The sequence below is a fragment of the Coenobita brevimanus genome, chromosome 101 (assembly GCF_032717465.1).
Source record: "Coenobita brevimanus isolate Jiangsu-jjx chromosome 101, ASM3271746v2, whole genome shotgun sequence".
Lineage (NCBI taxonomy): Eukaryota > Metazoa > Arthropoda > Malacostraca > Decapoda > Coenobitidae > Coenobita > Coenobita brevimanus.
This window is the reverse complement of record NC_137054.1, coordinates 44,122,210-44,138,749: the sequence shown is the minus strand read 5'-3', so window position 1 is coordinate 44,138,749 and position 16,540 is coordinate 44,122,210.

Here is a 16,540-nt window from a genome sequence, read left to right as displayed (position 1 = left end):
TTTTTTTTTTCTTTTCAGGACCAGTAAATTTGATTTTTTTTGTATATATATAAAAATTTGATAAGTATTTGATTATTTTGTAGTAGAATAGTAATGAGTCTACATATGATGTATAGATGAAAGTATTTGTCCTGGTACTATCCATGTATACTGATGTATTTCTTTATTACTTATTATGTTTCATAATCATGAATAATAACTTAATATTGGTATGAAATAGATGCAAATATTTCATATCATTATTTTGGCTTTCATGATTATCGATTCTTGCTGGCCTAATGCCCCTTCAGGGTGATGGCCATAAAAAAAAAAAAAAAAAAAAAGTATCCGAAAATCTGCAGAAGAGAAAGGGTGATCAGAAAGGTGAGAGTGTTCTCTAATAGAAGAATAAGAGGGTTTAGAGAGGAACCTTCCAGTCCTAGTGGATTTACCTTGGTGCTCAAGAATTCGGTGGAGCAGCCAACGTGAGGTCGACCCCACGTATCTAGCAGGACAGCTAGAACATGAAAATAAATAAACCACATTGGACCGGAGGTTAGTATGAAGACAAGATGAATGCTTAAGAAAGCTACCTATAGTACTCTTGTTTGTTAAGATTATCTTAAAATTAATTTGTGGATAACAATCACGGAGAAGTTTGTTTAGTGTTTTCCTGATTTCGTAACTTAATGAACCTAAGTATGGGATCTTCATATACAAACACTCCTTATCTACAGTGTGAACAGGCCTGATTGAGGAGAACTTTGAATTTAAAAACCTGCTTAATAGTTTCTCGAAAACACTGATGGGGTACTTATTATTGGCAAAATAGGTTCTTAAGAAACAAATTTCGGAGTGGAAAGTAAGCCAAGAGGAGCAACAATTGTACGCTCTGTTGAACAACGTTGTAATACTGTTGATCTTAAAACCGTACGGGATGTAACTGAGGAAGTTTGTGCCTAGGCCAGTGAAAGTAGGTTTCCGGTAAACACTGATGATGGAGATTGTGTCTCCGAAACGTTTCGATTAATAATAAAGATGCTGTACATCACAACGTTGGTACTACTTTTCCTGACAAGACTAAGGTTCCCAAGAGGAAGATCTATTGCGGATATTTTATATATATATATATATATATATATATATATATATATATATATATATATATATATATATATATATATATATATATTTATGCGAGGAAGAAGGAACCAAAGGCCATGAGCCCGCAGTAACAGTTCCCTCCAAGAGAAAAACAAAATACAATAGAGAGCCAAATTCAAGATCCGATCATTTTGAGATGCCTGGACACACTACGTTTGAAAGACTGGAGATCATAGGCAGCAGGAAATACAGACAGAGGGAGACACTTCCAGACCTGACCTGTTGCATAAATTAAAGACTGGGAGTAACGGTTAACTCTTGCATTAGAGAGTTGGACAGAAAAGGGATGAGAGTTTGCTGCCAGACGGGTGCTACGCGCCCGTCGTAGAGGTGGAGGAATGCAAGCAGACAGTTCAGAGGAGCAGTGACCATTAAAGTAGCAATAGAAAAGAGATAAAGATGCAACAGTGCGGTGAAGAGACAGAGATTGAAGGGAGTCAGTAAGAGGAGGAGAGTTAATGAGACGAAAAGCCTTTGACTCCACCCTATTGAGAAGAGCTGTATGTGAGGAGCCTCCCCACACATGAGAGTTGTACTCCACACAGGGGCGGATAAAACCCCTGTATAGAGTCAACAATTATGCAGGGGTAAAGAAAGAGCAGAGTCGGCTTAGCACACCCAATCTCTTGGAAGCAGATTTTACAAGAGATGTAATATGATCTTTCCAAGATAAGTCCCGAGTAAATGAAACCCCAAGCATGTTCAAGGATGATGCAGGATTAAGCTGAATATTATTAAACATTAGTGGGTATACCTGTGGGAGATTTTGTCGCGTTGATAGGTGTAAGAACTGAGTCTTAGATGCATTAAAGACAACCATATTATTTTTACCCCAGTCAGAGATATGAGCCAAGTCAGACATTAGGTGTGCCATAGCCTCATCCCTTGTTTCTTGAAGTAACTGTTGAGATGGGCGTTGCGGGAACCGAATGGAAAGGTGAAGGGTGGAGTCATCAGCGTATGTGTGGATAGGGTTAGATGTACAGCTTAGAAGATCATTGATGAATAAAAGGAAGAGAGTTGGTGATAGGACAGAGCCCTGAGGAACACCACTGTTGATAGATCTAGGAGAAGAACAATGGCCGTCTACAACAGCGGCTATAGAACGACCAGAAAGGAAGCTAGCGATGAAGGCACAGATAGAAGGATAGAAACCGTAGGAGGGCAGTTTGGAAATTAAAGATTTATGCCAGACCCGATCAAAAGCCTTTGAGATGTCAAGTGCAATGGCAAAGCTTTCGCCAAAGTCCCGAAAGGAGGATGACCAGGAGTCTGAAAGGTAGGTGAGAAGATCGCCAGTGGAGCGTCCCTGACGGAACCCATACTGACGATCGGAAAGAAGGTTGTGATTGGAAAGATGCCTCAAAATTTTTCTATTAAGAATTGACTCGAAAACTTTTGAAATACAGGACGTTAAGCAATTGGACGATAGTTGGAGGGTTGGGAGTGGTCACCCTTCTTTGGGACTGGCTGATTGAGGGCAAACTTCCAGCAAGAAGGAAAGGTACAAGTTGATAGACAAAGGCGAAATAGTTTGCCTAGGCAGGGTGTAAGCACAGAAGCACAGTTCTTGAGAACAACAGGAGGGACCCCATCAGGCCCATATGCCTTGTTATTACTGAGGCCAGTGATGGCAGAAAATACATCAACTGAAGAAATTTTAATGTCAGCCATGAGGAAGTCAGAGGGGGGAAGTGATGGAGGAACAGCACCGGAATCATCTAAGGTGGAATTGGAGGAGAAAGTCTGTGCAAAGAGATCTGCTTTATCAGTAGAAGAAATAGCTACAGAACCATCAGAGTAGGAAAGAGGAGGGAAGGATGATGAGGTAAAGTTGTTAGAAAGATTTTTGGCAAGGTGCCAGAAGGAGCGGGAAGAATTCGAGTTGGAGAGTTAAGAGCATTTGGTATGGATGAAATTATTTTTAGTAGAGCGAAGAACAGACTTAGCACGATTCCAGGCAGAAACGTAAAGATTATGTGATTCAGGGGTGGGTTGGCTCCGGTACCTTTTGTAGGCCTTCTCCTTGTTGCGGACAGCATTAGAACAAGCGTGATTAAACCAAGGCTTTCTTGCATTAGTCAAAGGATATGAGAAAGGAATGTATGCTTCCATGCCCGAGAGAATAACCTCCGTAATGCGCAAGGCACACTCAGATGGCTCACGGCCATGGAAGCAATAATCATTCCAGGGAAAATCAAAGAAGTACTGCCTGAGGGCCTCCCAGTCCGCAGCTCCAAGATGCCACAGACGACGTTTCCCTGGAGGGTCCACAGGCCGTACCGGAGTGATAGGACAGGTTAAGGTAATAAGGTTGTGATCGGAGGAGCCCAACGGAGAGAAAAGATTAACAGAGTAAGCAGAAGGATTAGTTGTGAGGAAGAGGTCAAGTATGTTGGAGCTCTCTCCAAGGCGGTCAGGGATACGGGTAGGGTGCTGTACAAGCTGCTCTAGGTCGTTAAGGATAGAAAAGATGCAGGCTTGTTCACCAGGTGGATCCGTGAAAGGAGAGGAGAGCCAAAGGTGGTGGTGAACATTGAAATCTCCAAGAATGGAGATTTCAGAGAAAGGAGAAATGGACAGAATGTGTTCCATCGTAGAAGTAAGATAGTCGAAGAATTTTTGATAGTCAGTAGAATTAGGGGATAAGTAAACAGCACAGATATATTTAGTCAGAGAATGACAGGAAAGCCGAAGCCAGAGTGTGGAGAATGCAGAAGAATCAAGTTCAGGAACACGAGAGCAAGATAAGTCGTTGCGTATGTATACACAACAGCCACCTTTGGCTTTGAAATGAGTATAGAGAAAGTAGGAGGATACAGAAAAGGGTTTGCTGTCAGTTGCCTCAGACAGCTGAGTCTCCGTTAGAAAAAGAAGGTGAGGTTTAGAGGAGGAGAGGTGGTGCTCAACAGAGCGAAAGTTAGACGAAAGGCCACGAATGTTGCAGAAATGAAGAAGAAGAGAGTCAGACAGTGGTTCCAGGCACCTCGAGTCGTCACCGGGAGAGGGGCAGATGGCGGGGGCATTTATGGTCCCCCCCCCCTGGGGACTCCGAGACTGGGTGAATTGACGCCATTTTTGGTGAATTTTGAATAGGAAGTGTAGTGTGTACTGTGCATGAAGTTTGGTGAAGATAGTTAGAGAAATTTGTACTGGAGAGCATGCTGGCCTACTCTCTGTGTAAACTGAGACACTGAAAAAGTTCAGCAAAGGGGGATGGTCAGGAACTAGTCCTGAGGGCTGATGAAACGGGAGCTCCAGCACTCCCTGTCATCAGCTTTCCATCCACCTCGGGAGTACTGCCCTGCTCGACTGGTGCTACAGTCTACTCCTCTGAATATATATATATATATATATATATATATATATATTATATGAGATGCAGGCCCGTACATATACCACCAGAAACTCAGGTTATTGTTAAAGACTCCGCACTACTACTACTGGATATTTTATTGGGGGAAAGTTGTGTTACTCTCTCGGTGTCTAGTAATTCTCTGTCTCCTACAATCACACGGAAAGGGGCAAGTGAGCGTCCATTACCCAATGCCATGACGTTACGCTGAGTTAAGTAATTGTCAGCTGTGTACACATGTAACAGACTTCTCAGCATTCCCATAGTCTGCAGAATTTGACCAGAGGCAACGACCACTGTCCATTCATCGCATGGTGGCAGCGTCTCAGTCCTGACGACTAAACAACAAACATCCGCTCACTGACATTTGTCCCCCCCCCCCCCCAAGTAAATAATATCTCCCGACATGTTATAGATGTAGAGACTAATAGAGGACAGTTCAAATAATAAAAGAACACTGATGTTGCACGTGAAAGATAAGAAAATTATATGACAATATACTATACGAATAAGAAAAACATACTTGTTAATGGGGAGATATATACTATATTAATGCACATACATAAGACAATGATAAAATACTTATGTATGTTTTAACGATGAATAATAAAACTATTAATACGATAGCTGGTCATACAGGATTCACAATGGTATCGCAAGAGAATAAGATCTCGTAATAGCTATATAATGTTCAGAAAACTAGAATGTCCACACGTCGTCACACAAAGCAACACTGTACAGGAGGTGAAGCGGGCCGCGGGTCGTCCGTTTCATCACGTTCCCACTCAAATCTCTCCAGCTTCAGCATCAGGTTGCAATTTCTTCACGTCACCTTCGGATTTAACAAGTGTCACTGTTGCTCCACGTTGTAACCTAATTTCACGGAGTCTTATTTCTTCATACATTTAACAAAGAAATGGACAAAAATCACTATGACCAAGAATCCCAATAGGGTGAATGCAATAGGAGGATATAATGAAAGCTCAAAAAAGAAAGAAAAAAAAAAGTGATGGAATGAGATATCTGGACAAGAGCATTCTCACAAGGAACAGCTGTGATAGGGAAGATACTGAAGGGACACAGGACAAAGTCGAAGGGTTTGGACGGCTAATGAACACGAATGTCAGACATCAGACAGGACATGTAGTCGTGAGACAGAAGAAAGAATTCAGAGTACACAAATGCTCTGTATTTTATTACATTATAGGATACTGTATTTTATTTTATTATAGGATAGTACAATTCTAAGCTTGAAAAAGGACAAATAAAATAAAGATTACAGTTAGTGCAAGCCCATTACAAAACCAAACTATCACCTGGCATTGGGACAAGGTCTATGGTAACATGGCTACTGATAAATCCTCTGCTTATAAGTTACTGAAACAATGATATAAAATGAAAGGCGATATACAATATTTCTACAGTAACATTAATCTTATCATTTCACTAAGACATTCAAAATTTTGTACAACTGCATACTTATTTTATTCATATGTGTATCAATAATACCTAGTAACAGAGATGACGTCCTCCATTAACATTACTTCCTCCCCCCAACTCCCATCCCAGCGGGGCCTTACCAGTGCCCCCTGGGTGGAGGACCCCATCTTTAGCCCCATCACCCAGAGATGAACCAAGGACAGCAAGTGCCAGCAAGGCTGTCTACACTCTCCACAACATCTTACTCATAAAAGGAATCCGGATTAATGTTCAAATTATCTAAGTTGTTCTACTACGAGTAGGTGAAGGAACAGCCACAACAAACGGTGTGACAAGCTACCGTACTGAGCGAAGCTTTTGTCTGTACTCAGTAACAGGTAGAGCAAAAGGTAATGAAGGGGTAACAAGGGCAGAAGGAGGGAAAGGAGGAGAACAATAAGATGCATTATTTTCCTGATATTCCTCCCACTCGAAGTACCTGGGAGTTCCCTTAGGATCATCTGCGTGAATCCACTTACTCTCAGATGACCACACGTCTTTAATCTCAAATTTGTTTCCGTTACGAGATACCACGCTGTGCAGGCCTGTAAATTTGTTATCCAGTTTAAAAGTACGAAGAAAGTACAAGAACCTGGTAGACCAGTGCAGAGTTTTGCTGATGCCAGAGAGAGTCATGCCTTGAGAGTAAATGTAGAAAAGAGTAAAGTGATGGTTACGAAGAGAGAAGGTGACTCCCAGTGTGATGTTACAGTGAATGGAGAGAGACTGGAATTGGTGAGAGTGTTCAAATATCTGGGTACAGTGACAGAAAAGAGAGGAAAATGTGCAAAAGAAGTGGGAAGTAGAGTGACACAGGGAAGAAAAGTAGTTGGTGCAATGAAGGCCCTGATAAGAAACGGAGGCTTGAGTGTTGCAGCTGCACGAGGCTTACATGAAGTGTTAGTGCCAACTTTTAACATAATGGATGTGAGACTATGGTGTGGCATGAAAATGAAAAGTCAAGGGTAAAAGCAGTGGAGATGGGACTGCTGAGGAATGTATGTGGAGTACAGAGGGTGGATAGGATACGAAATAACGTGATTCGTGAAAGGTGTGGAGTGAGGAAGTCCGTGGACAGCAGAATCGAAGAGAGTGTACTGAGATGGTATGGTTATGTAGAAAGAACGGATAACAACAGGGTGGTGAAAAAGGTATATCTGAGTGAATCTGAAGGAAGGAGGAGGCGAGGTAGGCCAAAGAGAAGGTGGAGAGATATGGTGGATGAGTGTCTGAGGAAGAGAGGTTTGGAAGTCGGTAAGGCTAGGGAACTGACAAGAGATCGAGCTGGCTGGATGAATGAGAGGAGAAATGGATGATCAGGGATTTGGCACCCTTTTTTAACATGGCAGCGTCCGGATTGACTCTACCGGATACGTTAATGTGAAACTACAGAACGTGGTGAATGTTTTTGGCGTATCCGATAGAGCCAGGATTCCTGGGGCTTGAATGATGAGTGAATGGAAGCGTGGCCTATTGGACTGGGCAAATTTGGGCTGTCTGGACATTGCAACTCCTCACCCTGCCTTAGGGTGGGAAAGGAGGTCCAGGTGATGATGATGATGATAATGATGGTGATGATGAAAAGTACGAATATGTGAGCGAGCACATACTGAGTCCCTAACATTAATACTGATAGGTACTGACAGGTGAGGCAGAGCTATGCTGCCGATATAACATATCCTCTTTAGATAAGGCCAGATTAGCCTTTATCTACTGGTGTACATAATCATCCATGTAAAAGAGTGGACTACGTTTTGATAATAGCACTGAATAGAGCAATGATTTATCGAATCCATATAAGATGAAGAATGGACTTTCGCCAATGCATTTATTAATGGAGCTGTTGATAGACGCAGCACCTTGGGGAATCCACTCATCCCAATAGGTGCTTTGAGAACCTAAGTACCTCACTGACTCCAGCACCTTACGATTTTGTCTTTCGACAAGGCCATTGGAAGCCGGATGGTTGGGTATGACACTAGATTTATTGACGTTATGCTGCTTACAGATATCAACAAGAAGACTACTGTTAAACTCTTAGCCATTATTGGTAATAACAGTGGATCGTAAGGTGAATGGACAAATAACTTGATCAATATAGGCACGTGTAATCCTCTTAGCAGTCCTGTCCTGGAGAGCTACGAGAACACACTAACGTGAGAAATTATCAACTGGCACAAATACCGGTATTCTGTACCAGGCTTCGTAAGAGGCAATTTACGAAGTTCATTCCCAAGGATGTGAGGGAACTGGATATTGTAAAAGTGGAGCAGGTGATCCAGTTGATCCGTTTTGATGACTGCAGGGAACACAGGAATCACGGTGAACATTGATGTCCTTATGCATAGTAGGCCAATAACATGAAAGACGTGCTTGTCTCAAACACCGATCCTTTCCCGGATGGGATGCATGAGGTGTGTAATGGATGATGTGGAGTACTGCAGGTATTAAACCAGTGGGAACAACAAGTTGACATACCTCTCTATGAGGTATGTCCCTCCTGGTAAAGGATGTCTTCCTATACAAATATCATTGTCTAACATGAGATCATCTACTGACACTGGCAGAGTAGGTAAGGTTGAAGCGTCTCCCGATTGTAGGAAGTAAATAACCTTAGACCACAGAGGGTCTATGCGCTGACAACAGACAACATCTGAGGTTAGACTGGCGTAAGGAAGTTCACTTGGTTGATATGATGAAATTGCCGCGATTACATGACGTGAAAGAGCATCTGCAACTACATTAGATTTACCAGGCACGTACTCAAATGTTATATTGAAGACATGAATAATAACTGAGCCTTGTGCTAGATGTCCGGTAAGATTTCTATCTTTGAATAAATCAAAAAATGGGAGATGATCTGTTTGGATATAACCTACACTGGATATCCGTTGATTATGTCTCTGAAATGTTTGAGAGACCACACAACTGCTAAAGTCTCCCAATCAGTAACACTGAGGTAATGTTCAGTGGCATTAAGGGCACGACCAGCATACGCTATTACACGTTTCCTCTTTGCATGATCAGTTGCCGTCAATACCGCACCTAGGCCTACACCAGACGCGTCTGTACAAAGAAGAAAAGGTTTCTTATAATCAGGGAATGCCAGGACTGGGGCATTACTAAGTGCTGTCTTCAGTGCTTCAAAGGCATGAGACTGGTAAGTAGTCCAAACAAAAGGTTAACATTTCTTAAGTAATTTAGTCAGAGGGGTGGCGATCTGTGCACAACCTTGACCTTGAATTAATAGCCGATAGTAGCCACTCGATCCAAGGAAATTCCTTACATCATCAATACTAGTGGTTTCTAGAAAATCAGCAAATACTTTAACTTTCTCATGTAAGGTATGAATTCCCTCAGCATCAACCACATGACTAAGAAGTTTCGTTCTCTTATGCAAGAAGATACATTTACTGTGCTTAACTTTTAGACCTGCCATTTGAAGGTGGCCAAAAACTTTTTGTAGTTTGGCAAAATATTCAGGGGATTGATTTACTCACTACAATGATGTCATCTAAATAAGCAAAAAGAGAATGGCCAATCATACCACAGAACACAGAATGGAAGAGCGTCAAGAATACTGACGGGGCATTTCTAAGATCAAAAGGAAGACTTTTATAATGACAGTGACCAAAAGAGGCACTGAATACATTTATAGAGCCAGACGAATCTTCCATTTAATCTTGCCAGTAGCCATTAAGTAAACCATAGTAAGCGAAAACAACGTTATTCTCGTCAAGTGATTCCAGTAAAATCTGTTAAGACTGGTAATGGGAATCGATCGAGTACAGTGACAGAGCTTGCTTTACGGAAGTCAACTACGGGTCTAAACTTACCTCCTTTCTTGGGGACTAGGAAAAGCAGAGTATTCCACAGATTGACAGAATGTTCAGTGATTTTCTGGTTGAGCATATCCCATAATATTTCGTCACCATCTTATCGTATGCTATGGGCTAATCTATATGCTTGGACATAAATTGGTTAAGTACCAGGAATCAGTTCAATAATGTGCTTTATAATATTTGTCCTTCCCATAGGTTCACCAGGTAAGGACACAATATCTCTTGAGGTCTTCAAAAGATTAATTAATTGTACCGTACTCTCAGAAAAGTCAACGCTGAAGGAGTCGAAGCAGAATCTTTAGAGTTGTCAGTGGCATATACACGATGTAAATCATCATCATCATCATCCTTAGCAGTTACAGAGAATGGTATGTCCTGGCTCACCTTTAAGGCTGACGGGTACACCAGGAAATCTTTGTACCACTTTTAAGCTTTAGTGGAACATTGGTGGCGTTCAGTAGGTAAAGATAACACAAATTATCCTCCAGCACGGAACACAATGCTGACTCATATGTTAAACCATTTACATAACATGTCTCTGGTTAGGTTAATGCGCTCACTCCTTCTTTTGCACCAACAGCATGGACAGAGACTTTCTTGAATTCGTGCAACAAAACTGTGCACCATTTTGTCACACTGTTCGTTTCATCTCCGTGTGTTGCAAAATGTCGTCTTTGAGGTGGTTAAATGAGATGTAGACGAGTCAACCGTTGTGTCACTGTTATAGGGGGTGTCATGAGATACTGGTAGTAAATGATCTTGATTACTCTCTACTGGTGGCTGTCGAGTAGAAATCATGGTAGACTGTGTCACCGAATTTACCTGTGAAAGGACAGGGTGTGGACAATGCATGCCTGATACATAAAGTTCCTTTACTGTAAAACTACCAGAAGCAGGTATCAGTTCAACAGAATGTTGAGCCATGGTATCAGCACCAGTCAAAACATCTGCATGATGCCGGAATTTGTCTGTGACATAAAACTCAGCTGTGAATTAATCGAGTTGTACAGTATCTGAAGAGTTACCTTGCCCTTCACATAAAATTCTGAGCCGTCAACACCACAGAGGCGAATGTCAAGCGACTCAAGGATCCAAACCCGTTTGATCCTTCTTTTAATACTGTCTAGAGAGGATTCAGATATTAAGTTCACCACAGACCCGGAGTCCATAAAAAATGATGTAGGGACTCCTTCACAATTACCTTAGATAATCACATCTACGTGAGCCAGAGGACCAGTTTGGCGTATGGGGAGCTAAGAATTTTGTGCTGTAATGGAGGATTCTGTTGGTTCTGGTGGGGGGTTTCCGTCAACTGTGTATTGGCAACGGCACGGCATTCATTAGTGAAACGGTGACGATAATTGTGATAAGTACAATACATGTTATTGAATTATCATGAAGCTGATATAGTATCACACCTGTGTCCTCGTTCATCTTCTGGTCTTTTGCAACGGTGTGCTACTCTATGACCTGATCGTTAACAATACCAACTGACTGTCTTAGCTCTGCTTTTAGATCTGGCACAGTCATGAGAGGAGCTGCTCTGCGACGCAGGTCTTGCGCGTGACGGGTGGTGAACGTGGTGTGATGTTTCGTCTGCTGAGTGGACGTGAAATGTGTCCTTGGCCTTGAGGCTCAGAAGGTGGTGTTGGGCTAGTACCTGACTGAACTGTACGAGTAGGTATGATACTAAGTTGCTCTTCTATCTGTACTGCTAACGTGCTTTTGTCAACCCTAGGAAAAAACTGAATCTCCAACGCAGCATCTAATTCATCCTCGGTAAGACGATTCAGGAACCTGAGATAACTATAATACGTTGCTACATTGCTTAATGTTAAGCTTGTTTTTCCGTATCACCGTTTCCGCCCACGGACTGTTTCGCATTGCCTCAAAAAGCCCAGTCCCCGTCGCAGCTGGTACCGCAGCTGACTCTAACAGCGTATTTCGTATAGGAGGGATGAACTTATCCTGTCTCACACTTTGCAGTAGTCTGTAAAGGCTTATCAAACATCCTGCTCTCGTGTGGTTGTAAAAAAAATTATATGAATTTGTTATAGCGTTCATCAAAGGAAGTAAACTTCTCCAGGAATCTACATTTTTTGAGAGAACCCACTCTTGAATGACCATCATCCAGTCTGCTTCTAAGGTATTAAATTTTAGCATTGTCTGTTGTTAGTCCTTTGTCACTGCAGACTGGACATCACTGATGGAATCATAAACACCAACAGCTGGGTTCATTACCGTAAATTTGGGACGCGATGCATCTTCCAAGGTGATCGTTTGAGGTGCAGGAGGGGGCGTTGTAGGCTTGGTCGACATAGTTACAGAAGTAAGAGGAGAATTTATTTTAGAAACAGGAGTAACACAAGTGTTGGGAGTGGCTGAAGATGATAAGGAAGGTGAGTTTCTATGGAAGGTATCTGAGAAATGTTGGATGTATTGGCTATAGGGTACGAAAAATCGACATTGGAAGAATTAGTTGTAGTAACAGAAACAGGGATTTGTGACTCAGCTGACTAAACAGTTTCTCGCGATATAAGTCTTTCCGTTTCTCAAACGAGTGAATATGTCGTTTGAGCTTTCAATCTGGGTCGGATCCATTTCGTCCCCGGAGGTATTTCCATCTTCAGGCATAGCAGGGAAATGACATACATGAAAAAATAAGTTGGAGAAGGAAAATGAAAGTACAATGAAAATATTAAGCAAGTGAATACGAGTGAAGAAAAAAAAATAAATAAATAAACTATATGTACATTAACTGCACACAAAGGATGGCCTTTATATAGAGTATACCATATTTACAAATAAAGTGTTCATATGGATGAACATAGAAAAAGAATATCGGGAGTATGAGAGATACTCTTGGGAAGTTGTTTTAAGTACAGGATTTTATTCGTGTAAGAGGAGAAAAACAAATTAATGTATCAAGATTATTGGTCCGAAGATAGTAGAACCTTATTACTGAATGGTTTTAGCGTACCACCTATTTATACAGTACATGGTGTTAAATATTGATGCGAAACGTTTGGTGAGGGATGAGGCGGTATTGATAGGTGAGTTTTTCCTGGTTGGTTGACCTGACGTTGCATTCTCGTTGATTGCTACTTGAGGCAAGGTCCAGTGAGAACTGATCATTTTGCCTCCCCACGCAGCTTTGTGAAGTCACGCGGTACCCTTTTCCGGGTACAGAGAAAACAAGTAAGTCGGATGGGTGACTGCGACAAATTACCACAATTTGCTAGCATCTTATCGCCCTTGTCAGCATTGTTAATTGTTGTTCATCCAACTATTGTTACAGACTGCTTCCTAATTTATAGCTTCAGTACTTTTAAACATGATAAGTAGAGTCCCTCCATCCAATATATTACCAATATGCCGGGAATCGAACCCAGGACTCTCCGGTAAGAGCCAGGCAGCATACCACTACACCACGACCAAGCGAAAGTTATCTCACATTGTCCCGGCATACTGATAATATATTGGATGGTTTTCCTGTGTACAATACAAGTTTCTTTCTTCATGATAAGTAGAGTATATGAACTTCCAGTATATCTGAATACACTATTTATACCAGTCTTATCATTTCCATAATGCATGTTTTTCTAGGTCCTATATTACAAACTATCGTCGTAATGACATCTATCTATCTATCTATCTATTGCCAGACGCCTCAATCCTGTTTGGGGTGGCCACAAACAAATCGCCTCCAAGTCGTCCTGTCTCCCGCCATTTCACTGCCCTGCTCCCAACTCACACCTCCCTCTCTCATATACCTCTCCACCCCATCCCTCCATCTCATCTTCGGCCTCCCCCTTCCTCTTCCCCCCTCCACCTCACTCACATACACTCTCTTCGTCAGTCTTTCACCCTCCATCCTCTCCACATGGCCAAACCACCTCAGTGTGTTCCTCATAACACTTCCTATCACATCCACATCCACACCACAACGCTCCTTTATATCCTCATTCGTCAGCCTGTCTCTCCACGTGACTCCACAGGCTCCTCTTAAATAACTCATTTCCACTGCTCTCACTCTTGACTTGTGTCCTTCCAACAACGTCCAAGCTTCACTTCCATACGTTAGAGTTGGTATCACAATACTGTCATGTAGTAACTTTTTCACTTCCATGCTCACTTCCCTGTTTCTTATCACTGCTTTCAAAGAACCAGCAATGACATCATTTACCTTATTTTCCCTAACATGGGAGGGAATATAATCAAGGCACTCGTAAAACTTTACCTGGACGTGTTTTGATCTGATCCGAGAATTCAAAATTTAAAACATGTCTAAACCATCTGATAAACTTTGTAAGGCCCCGTTTTAAAATAAGCCAAGCAAATAACTATATATAATACCAGCATTGTATTTTGGCAATCATTTCGTCAATCGGGTATTGTAACCCCTATAATAAAAACAATACAAAATGCATCGTTAATAATGGATGCACTCGGACACCAGGGTTGCCACAGCTTGGGTTTTTATACAAGATCATGGGTTTTTGCTCCCTACCTTGGGTTCTTGGAGATTAATTCGAAAAATCACCTGGATCTTTTTTTTTTTTTTTTTAAGTCCAAATAAATATACACATTAAACCTGGAAAATATATTTTAACTTTAATTATTAGTTTGAAATTTACGTCTATAATAACGTGTACGCATCCTGTGAACTGTGTATACAGATGCAAAAGTGCTTTCCTTTTGATGATGAAAATATGCTGGCATTATTCAACATATATATATATATATATATATATATATATATATATATATATATATATATATATATATATATATATATATATATATATATATATTTTAAATCAAAAAGTAGCTCTAGCTCCCAGAAGAACAAAAGCAATTGCAAATTTGGTGGTACACTTCGTTACTCTCGTAGGGGAGAAAGAACTTGATTCACTACAGGAACAATGGCAAGATCTGTTGCATTCCAGATCAACTCTTCAGCATCTCAGTCAATCAGCAACATATTTCTGGCATGAAATGCTTGGAATTACTGATGGGAATAATCAATATAAATGTGAATTTCTTTCAAGATTAATGTGTGATCTTTTAGTTCTACCCACTGAGCTCTATAGTAAGGAGAGGCTATCTCCGCCGCGGGCGTGTGATTTTGGCCGCCATATTGAAACACCAGCACTCAAATTTAAATTCAAATACTTTATTTCTACTAAGCAGTGGATGTTAATAAAGATACACTCGTTGCTTATGATACAAAAACATATATGGATTACGATTTTTTTCTGCCCAGTTCTATTTTTTTTTATGCGAATAAGAAGGAACCAAAGGCCAGGAGCCCACAAACAATTAAAAAAAAAAAAACAATACAAAAGTGAGCCAAATTCAATATCTGTTCATTTCGAGATGCCTGGACACACTGCGTTTGAAAGAACGGATCACAGGAAGTAGGAAATACAGAGGGAGATAGTTCCAGAGTTGACTCGTAGCATAAATGAAGGACTGGGAGTAACGGTTAACTCTTGCATTACAGAGTTGGACAGATAAGAGATGAGAGTTTGTTGCTAAATGGGTGCTACGTGCCCGTCGTAGAGGTGGAGGGATGCAAGCAGACAGTTCAGAGGAGCAGTGACCATGGAAGTAGCAACAGAAAAGAGATAAAGAGGCAACAGTGCAATGAAGAGACAGAGGTTGAAGGGAGCCAGCAAGAGGAGGAGAGTTAATGCAATGAGAAGCCTTTGACTCCACCCTAATGAGAAGAGCTGTATGTGGGGAGCCTCCCCACACATGAGAGTTGTACTCTACACAGAGGCAAATAAAACCCGTGTATAAAGTCAACAACTGTGCAGGGGTAAAGAAGGTACGGAGTCGGCTTGGCACACCTAATCTCTCGGAAGCTGATTTTACAAGAGATGTAATATGATCTTTCCAAGATAAATCCCGTGTGAATGAAACCCCAAGCATGTTCAAGGATGATGCAGGCTTGAGCTGGATATTGTAAAAACATTAGCGGGTACTCCTGTGGAAGATTCTATAGGGTTGCTAGGTGTAAAAACTGAGTCTCTGATGCTTTAAAAACAACAAAATTATTTTTATCCCAGTCAGAGATACGAACCAAGTCAGACATTAGGTGTGCCATAGCCTCATCCCTTGTTTGTTGAAGAAACTGCTGGGATGGACGTTGCGGGAACCGAATAGAGAGGTGAAGGGTGGAGTCATCAGCGTATGAGTGGATAGGGTTAGATGTACAGCTTAGAAGATCATTGATGAATAAAAGGAAGAGAGTTGGTGATAGGACAGAGCCCTGAGGAACACCACTGTTGATAGATCTAGGAGAAGAACAATGGCCGTCTACAACAGCGGCTATAGAACGACCAGAAAGGAAGCTGTAGATGAAGGCACAGATAGAAGGATAGAAACTGTAAGAGGGCAGTTTGGAAATTAAAGATTTATGCCAGACTCGATTGAAAGCCTTTGAGATGTCAAGTGCGATGGCAAACCTTTCACCAAAGTCCCGAAAGGAGGATGACCAGGAGTCTGAAAGGTAGGTGAGAAGATCGCCAATGGAGTGTCCCTGACAGAACCCATACTGACAATCAAAAAGAAGGTTGTGATAGGAAAGTTGCTTTAATTTTTTTTTGTTAATAAACTCGAAAACTTTTGAGACACATGATGTTAAAGCAATTGAACGATAGTTAGAGGGTTGGGAATGGTCACCCTTGTTTGGGACCAGCTGAATAAGTGCAAA